We start from the raw sequence: 12434 nt of genomic DNA, 5'->3' as shown, positions 1-12434 counted from the left end.
CCCCCTTGTTTCCCCATCCTTGTTTTTCTTGTGTTTACTTGTCAGTCTCTCTTTGTTAGTCTCTGTGTTTGTGTGTTGTGGGCGTGGCACTTTTGCAAGTAACCCTGGCCTTCCTCCCATGCTTTGTCAGATCGTTTGTTCAGCTAGTGTCGTAGTCTTCGTTCGGACCTCCTTAACTATTGTTTTTTGTGTTTCCTGTTGGTTTCCTAGCCTGTTTCTAACCTCTGATCCTCTCGTGCACAGGTCCACCACCATCATCACCTCCTGCCATATACATGCCTGCTCTCCAACCACCACCAACCATCTCCGGACAGCCCACATTCCATGCCTCCACCGTCTATTCAACCCACTACTTCACCTCAGCGATTCCCTCCACCTCATCGCCGGACCCTCTCCTTCCCCTTTCTTCCCACGTCACGAATAAATCCCCTTCTGTTGCCAACCTTTGTCTGAGCCTGTATTTTGGGTCAGTTCCTGTGTTATCATGACAGATATAAAATAACTCATCTGTGCTAAAATGATTTGCAGATGGTCGAGCTGAACTTGAGGAGGAACAGTTGTTCAACTTGGCACAAGTTTCATAACATCTGAATTCATCGCTATTATCCAGTTAGCACCCTTTGTGTAAGGAATGATTTACAGTAGTCTCATATACATATATACTTTCACAATCACAGGCTGTTTTCAAAACTGTAAAACTTATGCAAAAGCTGACTGATTATACAGAGCATTCTATTAGAGAAACATTGCTGTTACATGAGCAAAATTAAGCAATTATTTTGACTTAATTGAGTCAATTCAATTGCCTCCAAGAAAAACAAATCTAGAGGAAGTCTGTTTGGAATTTAAATCATCTAATCCACTCTGTAATTTAGCCAGTGAATAAACATTTAACAACTAACTAAGTTTAATTTTTTCTGTTCAGAACAATTAATTTTTATTTTTGTTTATTCGTTCGAGGACAAAAAGTTATAGAAAAGAGAACAAGGTGAAGTAAAACAAAAGCAGTTTAAGGTACCACAGATTTAAAAAAAAATGGTACCCAAGCAAAGGAAAGGCTCAAAAGATGGATGGGTCTCAGCTGTGACTTTAAACAACCAAGAGTAAACGCAAAGTGTTTTCAGTTTTGAATGAGGTACAACTCAGGCCTTGCTCAGAGGCGTCTGAGGTATATACAGCATTAGTAGCTTACTAATATATCAAGGAGCTGAGATGGGCAGAACAAAGCCTGAGTGCTCAAATACCTGTCAACCAAAGCAACCTTGTGGTAATGCTGCATAACTTTAAGCCCTGATATAATGTTAGAGGGTGAGTCCTATAAAAATTCACCCTCACACAGTTATCATAAACGACAGAATTAGCTACTGTATAGAGACCCAGAACTGTTTTTTGTACCAGGCTGTAAACATGTTTATTCCTGCTGTTGGACACTTTAATATGATTGAGTCATTCTGTAGCCAGCTTCGAGCAGCTATTAAAGAAACTGCAGTTTTTGCCACTTTCAAATCAGATATCTCTACAGCCACAGAGGTTGCCACTTTAATTTTACTTGCAGTATCTTGGCTCAGATAGGTGCTGGAACTGCTGGAAATAATTTTTTTTTGCAATGTGCCTCGTGAATACACCAGGATAATTCATATTTAAATGTGGGCGTGGACAGGGAGGAGTTGCATGTGTGCTCAATTCCACGTTGATTGGGATGTACAAAAGAAACGTGCTTGGATCCATGCATACGCACACTTTGATACATCTGAATTTTTTTGTGCGTACGACAGTTTTCGTCGCAAGTATTCGTACATGAGGCCCCAGTTCTGGGGTGAAAAGCAGATCTTCAGTTTTATTGTGATTTAATTGCATAAAGTGTTGAGACATCCCGTTACTAATCTTGGCCAGACACAGTTGATCTGAAAATAGGTGAGGAAACTCATTTAAAAAGGTTGATGAACTGAGTTTACACCTTTGATTGTAAATCATATGTTGTTCTTTAGCCATCTTGTGCAAAACAGAATTCTTTAAGGGTAAATGTAAGTCATAGATCCTGTCATTTCTAAAGTGCTTTGCCATTTGTGTTGCAATTACAATCACAACTCCAGATGTGAACCACATCACACTCTTGCACTGTGTATCCTTTTCACTTAACAAAACCCCAGGCAGAACTAATAATAACTATGGCTCTATTTCAACTATGCTAAGTGAAAATGTGTAATATATCTATTTTTCACAGTAGATAGGTTACACATTCTATTCTACACAAGTGTTTTTTTTTAATTCAATAGTTTTATACCCTTTCGCACTTTATGTTGAAATGTATTTGTCGCTGAAATTATACTGGCCAGAAAGAGAACCTTTTCCTACTGCACTGGAAGAGTTATGGAACAAAATCAACTCTTTCCTGTTCAAAAATACATTCCGAGGTTCATAAGCTAAGGCTTTAGTAGTTCGAAATCAAATTAGTGTTGCTTTCATTAACGAAAATTATGACTAAATATCATCGTATCATAAATATATAATGCAACATTGTTGACAAATAAAAATTAGGTCGCAGTCGCAGGCAAGGTCACTTTTTCAATCCCCACTCGCGGCATTATTTAGAAGATGACTGACAACTGACACGGAGAAAGGGACCGATAGCCGGCCAGCCGGGGTTTGTCATTGGGAGAAAAAGAAGAAACGATATTTGGATGCACTTTCATTACACAGAAGTGGAAAAGAAAACAGAATTGGATGAATAAATGTATTACATTTTTTCTAGCATTATATGATGCTATTATATTTATTTATTTTATTTTATTTTATTTTATGTGTGTGTACTTCTTACATGCTTGGTTGGTAAAATAAATATGTTGTAAATTCAAATTCAAATTGTAAATTCAGAGCGTCTTCCGTGTCTGGAATGGATGTATTCTTGAGTCTATAAGGTAACAATAATATAATAAAAAGACAACCTTGTTTGAATTGTGAAATGGGTTTGGCTAAAAGAAAATTTTGGTTTCATCCATACTACTAAGTACTTATACTATATTGATTGGGTTAAATAGCGTTGCATTACTAAAAAGAGACTAATATACAATTTTCATTGACTAAAACTAGACTAAAATGTCATCAGTTTTCGTCAACTAAAACTAGACGAAAATAGTCACGGATAATTCTGACTAAAATAAGACGAAAATGCTCAGACTTTTAGTCAACTGAAACTTGACTAGACTAAAAAGAGTATGAAAGTGACTAAAACTAATAAAAACTAAAATGACAGCTTGACACAAAGACTAGACTAAGACTAAAATTAAAACAGGCCACCAAAAACAACACTACATCAAATCAGTCTATTTCCCAAAGTTACAATGTCGTTAGTAAGACGTCGTCTTTGTGTCAGTATCCTGCAGCTCAGAGAATAGTAAATTGAAAAAGGTTGTAACTTTAGGAGATGCCTTCTTGATTTGTCTCATGCAGACTACTGAAGACTCATATTAGCTTAACCATCATCAACTTAAAATTGGTATTTTCTTTATTTTTTATTTTTGAACTGCCCTTGGAAGGGACCAGTCTGAACAGGAGGAACAGTTACAGCAACCAGAAATTGTGTCATTGTAAATATATGGTATGTCAATATTGTTCTAGGAAAAAATGTGCACCCATCCTTTAATTTTAGATCTATCACTTTCCACCGCTTGATATGGCTCAGCCTGACTCCACTTTTAAATCTTTTTGGTTTTCCATTCAATAATACCTGGTCATTTTTTTGGTATCATTTCAGATTGAGATTCCAAACGAGCTGAGTCGGTACTAAATGGTGGAGTTAAGTGGCAGCCCATAAAACCACGCTGTGGTCAATTGACAAAGTGCAGACGTTCCTCTGTTTGGCATCTATAAATTTAAAAATAAACTTTCTCTGAGCCTGGAAAAGCTATATTTATTTGCCTGGTGTCATTGCAATTTCTAAGTATTTCTAAGAAGGGAGAAAAAATGTGTTTTTGCAGTGGGTCATAAACTACAACATGGAGGTAAACCCGGAGGCTAGAAAACTTCAGTACTTAGCTCGAAATATTGCTGTGATTAGGTACGGCCTCACAGAGCTGCTATCATGGCTGTAGGCTCTTAGTCTTGTTTTGGATCCCAAGAAGACACTGAACAAGAATTTTGTAGTCAATGAACAACTTTTTGAACTGAAATCTGCAGTTGCCTCTCATTACATGGAGAGTGTTTACAGAACATCAGCACTGAGTTTTAAATGTCTTCTTTAGAAATGTCTTCAGAAAACAGTTAAGAAAAGAACTTTTAAAGGAGAATTGCACATCGAAGTGTAGTTACTGACCTTGAACTATTACTGCATGCATGAAGTTGTATAAAGTCTTAGTTTCTCCAGAGGGAATTGTGTGAAGTCTGATGAATGTCCTCAAGTGATTGGGTGAGTCAGTGGGGCTGAAAACTGGAATTTACCAAATGAAAAAGTTTTTTGGGTTAGACTAGACCTCTGTAGCCCACTCCTAATCTCTGCTTGAGGGTAAAGCAGCTCTAGGCTACACTGGCTGCTACTACACAACTAAAAGGTTGCATTATGGGTAATGTAGGCACTAGGTCAACAAAGGTAACTTATTTTTTATCCTTCCCATCAGGTTTGACAAAATTGTAAAGTTTAAATTGGTGACTCTTTGAAGACACACCTGACAACTGGGCTACCTTTGTGATCCTTAAATTTATTATATAATTTTCTGTACTGTGCAGTGACTTTCTCTGTCATTGTACCAGTAATATATTGTATGAGTAACCATTTCTGCTATATACCTGTATTCTGTCTGCCTGACTTCTCAGCCCATCTTCAAACCTTTCCAACTTTTAATGTGTCTCTCACTCTCTCTATTTCAGCATTCAGTAGGAAATAGCTGACCTTTAGAGACAGCAGCCAGAAGTCTTTAATGTTCATAACTTCAAAAGGCTCCAAGAGCCAGCCCAGGAATCTCACCCTAACATTCTGACATATGTACTAATTTTTGCTTTCTATATTATTTATTATAAGGCAATGGTTTATGTGTGCCTTTGTAACACATTTGACAACAGAATGAGAGTGTCACAGTCTGCTCCTCTCTCACCTGCCTCTCAGTACTTTTCCATTCATTCTCCACTCACCTGCCAGCCACACCCCCCTCATCAGACCAACTCCTTCTCTCACCTGCTTGACTCACCTGCTTCCCATCACCAATCAAGCCAGTACTGCTTCCCATCACCAATCAAGCCAGTATTTAAGCCCTCTCTGCCAGCTTGTTCTACATGCTCACGTTAGACTCTCCAGCACTTTTCTTTGGACTGATCGCTCGTTGCTGACTCTGCCTGCCTTGGACTACCCTGTTTTGCTGTAATCCCGGAAACCGACCCTGCATCTGTTCCCGACCACGAGTTTAGCTTCTGGCCCCTCTGGATTCCGCCAGCTGGCTCGGCTACCAGCAGCTCGTTCCTGGTTAGTCTGCTTCATCGCCTGTTTACCTGCTTGCCGGACTGGTTTCCCTAGCCAGAGTCCCCGGACTTTCCCCGTGCCCAGAAAGACTATTTCAGCTGTTGCTTTGAACTGTGCTACTTCTCGTCTACTAGCCAAGTGTAATAAAAGTGACTTTCATTTATTACCTTTGTCCAGTGTGCTGCATTTGGGTTCTTACTACACCCGTTACAGAGAGGAACTGAGATGAGAAGATTTTGTTAAGATGTGGATAAACAGGGAAGTGACATGACAAGCTGCCAGGCACCAAACCTAATCTGCTGGAAGGGTCATTACTATGGCTATAAGACATTGGCGATGTGGATTTTCTTTAGAAATGCATTTTTAAGATCCACTAGTCATAATAACTGTAACCAAGATGATGTCTTGTGCAATATTATAAAACATAGTCAAAATATTCTTTTTCTATGATGCCTTGTGTCTTCACAAAGTTAAAACAAGTCAGTGAACTTGGCAAAGTCTTTAATAAATCTCTTTTGGCTTAGTGTTAGATCTGCTGGATTCATGGACACGGATGAGGGTTCATACAGGACTGAGGAGGAGGCACATAGTGTCGATGTTTCTCTGCAGTCTAGTTTCTATACACACATACTGATGCAGTTATTCCCTGGTGCTACTCCTTCTCCAAACACAATTTGGCTTATACACACACAGAAACACAGCATCAGCAGTCGTCAATGCAAGATCAAGTTTCAAACCATTAAAAGAATTCTGAAGTGTATATTGCATATTTAATCTCAGTAAGTGATCAACTGTTTACACTTCATTGACATTTGTTAATATTGTTACATTGAACAGTACATACTGGACTCAGCATAGTTAAAGAGCCACAAAGGGAGGTACTGTAATGGGTCCAGTGGTTGAAGAGAAATCTTGGCAGGTCTTCAATATCCACCGACAGTTGTTAAGCGTTGAAGAGCTACTTGAGCTAAAAGAGTTTAAGTAGCTGTTTGAGCTGATATAGTTCAGCAACAATTTTAGAATACCCCTCTTTATTCTGAAAATATCATGTCTACAGTGTTGCTAACACTAAGAGCTTGATGTGATTTTCCACATCTCTCTGATGCTGAGTAATAAACCATGATCACATAGAAAGCAAGATGAAAAATGAAAATCTCTTTAATATTGTAAGCTTAATAGGAGCTAACTGGCAACAAATATGACTGAAAATATGCTGGGGGCATGTGATTGGCTGAAAGGTATGGGGAAAATGAGTGAAAATGAGTGAGTCTTTGGGAAAATGCCATTATGAAACTGAAACATATCTCTGGGAAAGTGCATTTTAAAAAAGAAACTAAAGTTCATCTGACTAAGATTTGTTTGTTTGAATTTTAAAGCAACATTGTGTAACTTTGCTGTCATAAATGACAGATTTGATGTTACACTAATACAGGGGTCGGCAAATAAGTTTGGACCCGGGCCAATTTTTTTTCTGACAATTCCATCGCGGGCCATGACCATGCTTTAGAAATGCATTTAATTTAATTTAAAAGATTAATTTGCTTCTATGTGCTGTTATTACGCCCACTGCGTCTGTCATGAAACAGGCAACCTGCCCTAGCAACCTGCCGTAACTAATGTATACAGCAGCGCAGATCTGCCGCTGATGTGCATTCACATTCATATTGGATATTTGAGACGACCTTGTTTGGTTTTGTTTTTTTCATTTAATGAAACACATTTGTTCACGTTGTCCGTTACAAGAAGGACACAGGACACTTTTATTCTCCACAGGTTACAGCGCACGCACGTGCGTGCCAATTAGTGTTCCAACCTGTGCGTCAAGTAAAGAGGCTGCGAGGATGTTCTGGCTGCCGTAACGTTACTTATCAGCTACTTCTCAATAAATTTTGTGAAATCTGTGGAATTGTTGTATTTTGACAGGAAACATGAGGTTTAAAAGATATATTTAAAAATATATATATATTTTAAAATAAATCAACGTCATCTAGCGGGCCAGATATAATTGATGGCGGGCCAGTTGTGGCCCGCGGGCCGCTAATTGCCAACCCCTGCACTAATATGTAATCAGGTGAATGGTGTCTCTGTCATTCCTACTCTGTCTTCCGGCTACTCCGCCTCAACTCTCTCTATGATTTACAGTTTTCTGATACACAGTAAAACAAACTGCTGTAAACTGTAGCTGCTTTTAGCTAATGTTAGCTCAGTTTGTTAGCCGGGCTGCCCAAACTGTGAGCTCAGAGCATCGGGGGAGTGACAGTGCTTCTACTATTACTACTACTACTAGAGGAGGTTTCAGGCCTGAAACCTTGTGGAATGTTGACGGGGAGTGGAGCTGATGTCATGCCTCAGGTCTGGTATGGAGCTGGGCGAGCAGGCAATGCAACTGGGTTCAGCAGCCTTCATGGACAAAATGACAGAAGCAAAAAGACTAGAGGGGATCAAAAGAGAAAGCTAAGAAAAATAAATCTGGGACTGACATGTTGGCAAGCGCAGCAGACCTTGAGCTTCTTGCTGTTGGACTAGTAAGTAATATTAACTGGCTGCTCTGTCTTGTGTTGTTGTATTTACTTGATGTTTGGCAACTGGCAAGTTGTCAGCTTGCTAGTTTTTGATCATAAGTAATAATAATCATAACAAATACACGTGTACAGCTGTACCACAGTGTATTACACTCTGAAACTTAATTGAAAAAGGTTGTAACTTTAGGAGATGCCTTCTTGATTTGTCTCATGCAGACTACTGAAGACTCATATTAGCTTAACCATCATCAACTTAAAATTGGTATTTTCTTTATTTTTTATTTTTGAACTGCCCTGGAAGGGACCAGTCTGAACGGAGGAACAGTTACGCAACCAGAAATTGTGTCATTGTAAATATATGGTATGTCAATATTGTTCTAGGAAAAATGTGCACCCATCCTTTATTTTAGATCTATCACTTTCCACCGCTTGATATGGCTCAGCCTGACTCCACTTTTAAGTCTTTTTGGTTTTCCATTCATAATACCTGGTCATTTTTTGGTATCATTTCAGATTGAGATTCCAAACGCTGAGTCGTACTAAATGGTGGAGTTAAGTGGCAGCCCATAAAACCACGCTGTGGTCAATTGACAAAGTGCAGACGTTCCTCTGTTTGGCACTCTAAAATTAAAAATAAACTTTCTCTGAGCCTGGAAAAGCTATATTTATTTGCCTGGTGTCATTGCAATTTCTAAGTATTTCTAAGAGGGGGAAACAATGTGTTTTGCAGTGGGTCATAAACTACAACATGGAGGTAAACCGGAGGCTAGAAAACTTCGTCTTAGCTCGAAATATTGCTGTGATTAGGTACGGCCTCACAGAGCTGCTATCATGGCTGTAGGCTCTAGTCTTGTTTTGGATCCCAAGAAGACACTGAACAAGAATTTTGTAGTCAATGAACAACTTTTTGAACTGAAATCTGCAGTTGCCTTTATACATGGAGAGTGTTTACAGAACATCAGCACTGAGTTTTTAATGTCTTCTTCAGAAATGTCTTCAGAAAACAGTTAAGAAAAGAACTTTTAAAGGAGAATTGCACATCGAAGTGTAGTTACTGACCTTGAACTATTACTGCATGCATGAAGTTGTATAAAGTCTTTAGTTTCTCCAGAGGGATTGTGTGAAGTCTGATGAATGTCCTCCAAGTGATTGGGTGAGTCAGTGGGGCTGAAAACTGGAATTTACCAAATGAAAAAGTTTTTTGGGTTAGCTAGACCTCTGTAGCCCACTCCTAATCTCTGCTTGAGGGTAAGCAGCCTCTAGGCTACACTGGCTGCTACTACACAACTAAAAGGTTGCATTATGGGTAATGTAGGCCTAGGTCAACAAAGGTAACTTATTTTTTATCCTTCCCATCAGGTTTGACAAAATTGTAAAGTTTAATTGGTGACTCTTTGAAGACACACCTGACAACTGGGCTACCTTTGTGATCCTTAATTTATTATATAATTTTCTGTACTGTGCAGTGACTTTCTCTGTCATTGTACCAGTAATATTTGTATGGGTAACCATTTCTGCTTATATTCTGTCTGCCTGACTTCTCAGCCCATCTTCAAACCTTTCCAACTTTTAATGTGTCTCTCACTCTCTCTTTTCGCATTCAGTAGGATAGCTGACCTTAGAGACAGCAGCCAGAAGTCTTTAATGTTCATACTTCAAAAGGCTCCAGAGCCAGCCCAGGAATCTCCCCCTAACATTCTGACATATGTACTAATTTTTGCTTTCTATATTATTTATTATAAGGCAATGGTTTATGTGTGCCTTTGTAACACATTTGACAACAGAATGAGAGTGTCACAGTCTGCTCCTCTCTCACCTGCCTCTCAGTACTTTCTCCATTCATTCTCCACTCCACCTGCCAGCCACACCCCCCTCATCAGACCAACTCCTTCTCTCACCTGCTTGACTCACCTGCTTCCCATCACCAATCAAGCCAGTATTTAAGCCCTCTCTGCCAGATTGTTCTACATGCTCACGTTAGACTCTCCAGCACTTTTCTTTGGACTGATCTCTCGTTGCTGACTCTGCCTGCCTTGGACTACCCTGTTTTGCTGTAATCCCGGAAACCGACCCTGCATCTGTTCCCGACCACGAGTTTAGCTTCTGGCCCCTCTGGATTCCGCCAGCTGGCTCGGCTACACACAGCTCGTTCCTGGTTAGTCTGCTTCATCGCCTGTTTACCTGCTTGCCGGACTGGTTTCCCTAGCCAGAGTCCCCGGACTTTCCCCGTGCCCAGAAAGACTATTTCAGCTGTTGCTTTGAACTGTGCTACTTCTCGTCTACTAGCCAGTGTAATAAAAGTGACTTTCATTTATTACCTTTGTCCAGTGTGCTGCATTTGGGTTCTTACTACACCCGTTACAGAGAGAACTGAGATGAGAAGATTTTGTTAAGATGTGGATAAACAGGGAAGTGACATGACAAGCTGCCAGGCACCCAAACCTAATCTGCTGGAAGGGTCTTACTATGGCTATAAGACTTGGCGATGTGGATTTTCTTTAGAAATGCATTTTTAAGATCCACTAGTCATAAAAACTGTAACCAAGTGATGTCTTGTGCAATATTATAAAACTAGTCAAAATATTCTTTTTCTATGTGCCTTGTGTCTTCACAAAGTTAAAACAAGTCGTGACTTGGTCGTCTTAATAAATCTCTTTTGGCTTAGTGTTAGATCTGCTGGATTCATGGACACGGATGGGGTTCATACAGGACTGAGGAGGAGGCACATAGTGTCATGTTTCTCTTCAGTCTAGTTTCTATACACACATACTGATGAGTTATTCCCTGGTGCTACTCCTTCTCCAAACAATTTGGCTTATACACACACAGAACACACAGCATCAGCAGTCGTCAATGCAAGATCAAGTTTCAAACCATTAAAGAATTCTGAAGTTATTGCATATTTAATCTCAGTAAGTTCAACTGTTTACACTTCATTGACCTTTGTTATATTGTTACATTGAACAGTACTACTGGACTCAGCATAGTTAAAGAGCCACAAAGGGAGGTACTGTAATGGGTCCAGTGGTTAAGAGAAATCTTGGCAGGTCTTCAATATCCACCGACAGTTGTTAAGCGTTGAAGAGCTACTTGAGCTAAAAGAGTTTAAGTAGCTGTGAGCTGATATAGTTCAGCAACACTTTTAGTACCCCTCTTTATTCTGAAAATATCATGTCTACAGTGTTGCTAACACTAAGAGTGATTTTCCACATCTCTCTGATGCTGAGTATAAACCATGATCACATAGCAAGCAAGATGAAAAATGAAAATCTCTTAATATTGTAGCTTAATAGGAGCTAACTGGCAACAAATATGAATGACTGAAAATATGCTGGGGCATGTGATTGGCTGAAAGGTATGGGGAAAGAAGTGAACATGAATGAAAAATGGAAAAGTAAGAGTCTTTGGGAAAATGCCATTATGAAACTGAAACATATCTCTGGGAAAGTGCATTTTGAAAAAGAAACTAAAGTTCATCTGACTAAGATTTGTTTGTTTGATTTTAAAGCAACATTGTGTAACTTTGCTGTCATAAATGACAGATTTGATGTTACACTAATACAGGGGTCGGCAAATAAGTTTGGACCCGGGCCAATTTTTTTCTGACATTCCATCGCGGGCCATGACCCATGCTTTGAAATGCATTTAATTTAATTTAAAGATAATTTGCTTCTATGTGCTGTTATTACGCCCACTGCGTCTGTCATGAAACAGGCAACTGCCTAGACCTGCCGTAACTAATGTATACAGCAGCGCAGATCTGCCGCTGATGTGCATTCACATCATATTGGTATTTGAGACAACCTTGTTTGGTTTTGTTTGTGACGTCAAAGTAAAGAGGCTGCAAGGATGTTCTGGCTGCTGTCACGTTACTTATCAGCTACTTTTCAATAAATGTTGTGAAATCTGTGGGATTGTTGTATTTTGACAGGAAACATGGTTTAAAAGAATATAATATATTATATATATATATATATATATATATATATATTTTAAAATAAATCAACGTCATCTAGCGGGCCAGATATAATTTGTGGCCCGCGGGCCGCTAATTGCCGACCCCTGCACTAATATGTAATAGGTGAATGGTGCTCTGTCATTCCTACTCTGTCTTCCGGCTACTCCGCTCACACTCTCTCTATGATTTACGTTTTCTGATACACAGTAAACAAACTGCTGTAAACTGTAGCTGCTTTTGCTAATGTTAGCTCAGTTTGTTAGCCGGGCTGCCCAAACTGTGAGCTCAGAGCATCGGGGGAGTGACAGTGCTTCTACTATTACTACTACTACTAGAGAAGGTTTCAGGCCTGAAACCTTGTGGAATGCTGACGGGGAGTGGAGCTGATGTCATGCCTCAGGTCTTGTATGGGAGCTGGGGAGCAGGCAATGCAACTGGGTTCAGCAGCCTTTCATGGACAAAATGACGAAGCAAAAGACTAGAGGGGACGTAAAAGAGAACGCTA

General features: G+C 39.5%; 1 protein-coding gene across 1 annotated transcript in view; it reads left to right on the top strand.

Moving 5' to 3' along the window:
- The window catches only part of uts2r (urotensin 2 receptor), a 56810-nt gene extending 56386 nt beyond the window's left edge, over nucleotides 1-424 (top strand). The window contains exon 4 of the mRNA XM_019255570.2: nucleotides 244-424. The gene's annotated coding sequence lies outside the window, so the exon portion shown is untranslated. The remainder of the gene's footprint in view (nucleotides 1-243) is intronic.
- The last annotated feature ends 12010 nt before the right edge of the window (nucleotides 425-12434 follow it).

This window comes from Larimichthys crocea, chromosome XVI (genome assembly GCF_000972845.2).
Source record: "Larimichthys crocea isolate SSNF chromosome XVI, L_crocea_2.0, whole genome shotgun sequence".
Taxonomy (NCBI): Eukaryota; Metazoa; Chordata; class Actinopteri; family Sciaenidae; genus Larimichthys; species Larimichthys crocea.
The sequence above is the reverse complement of the archived record's forward strand: the minus strand, read 5'-3'. Positions and strand labels throughout refer to the sequence as shown.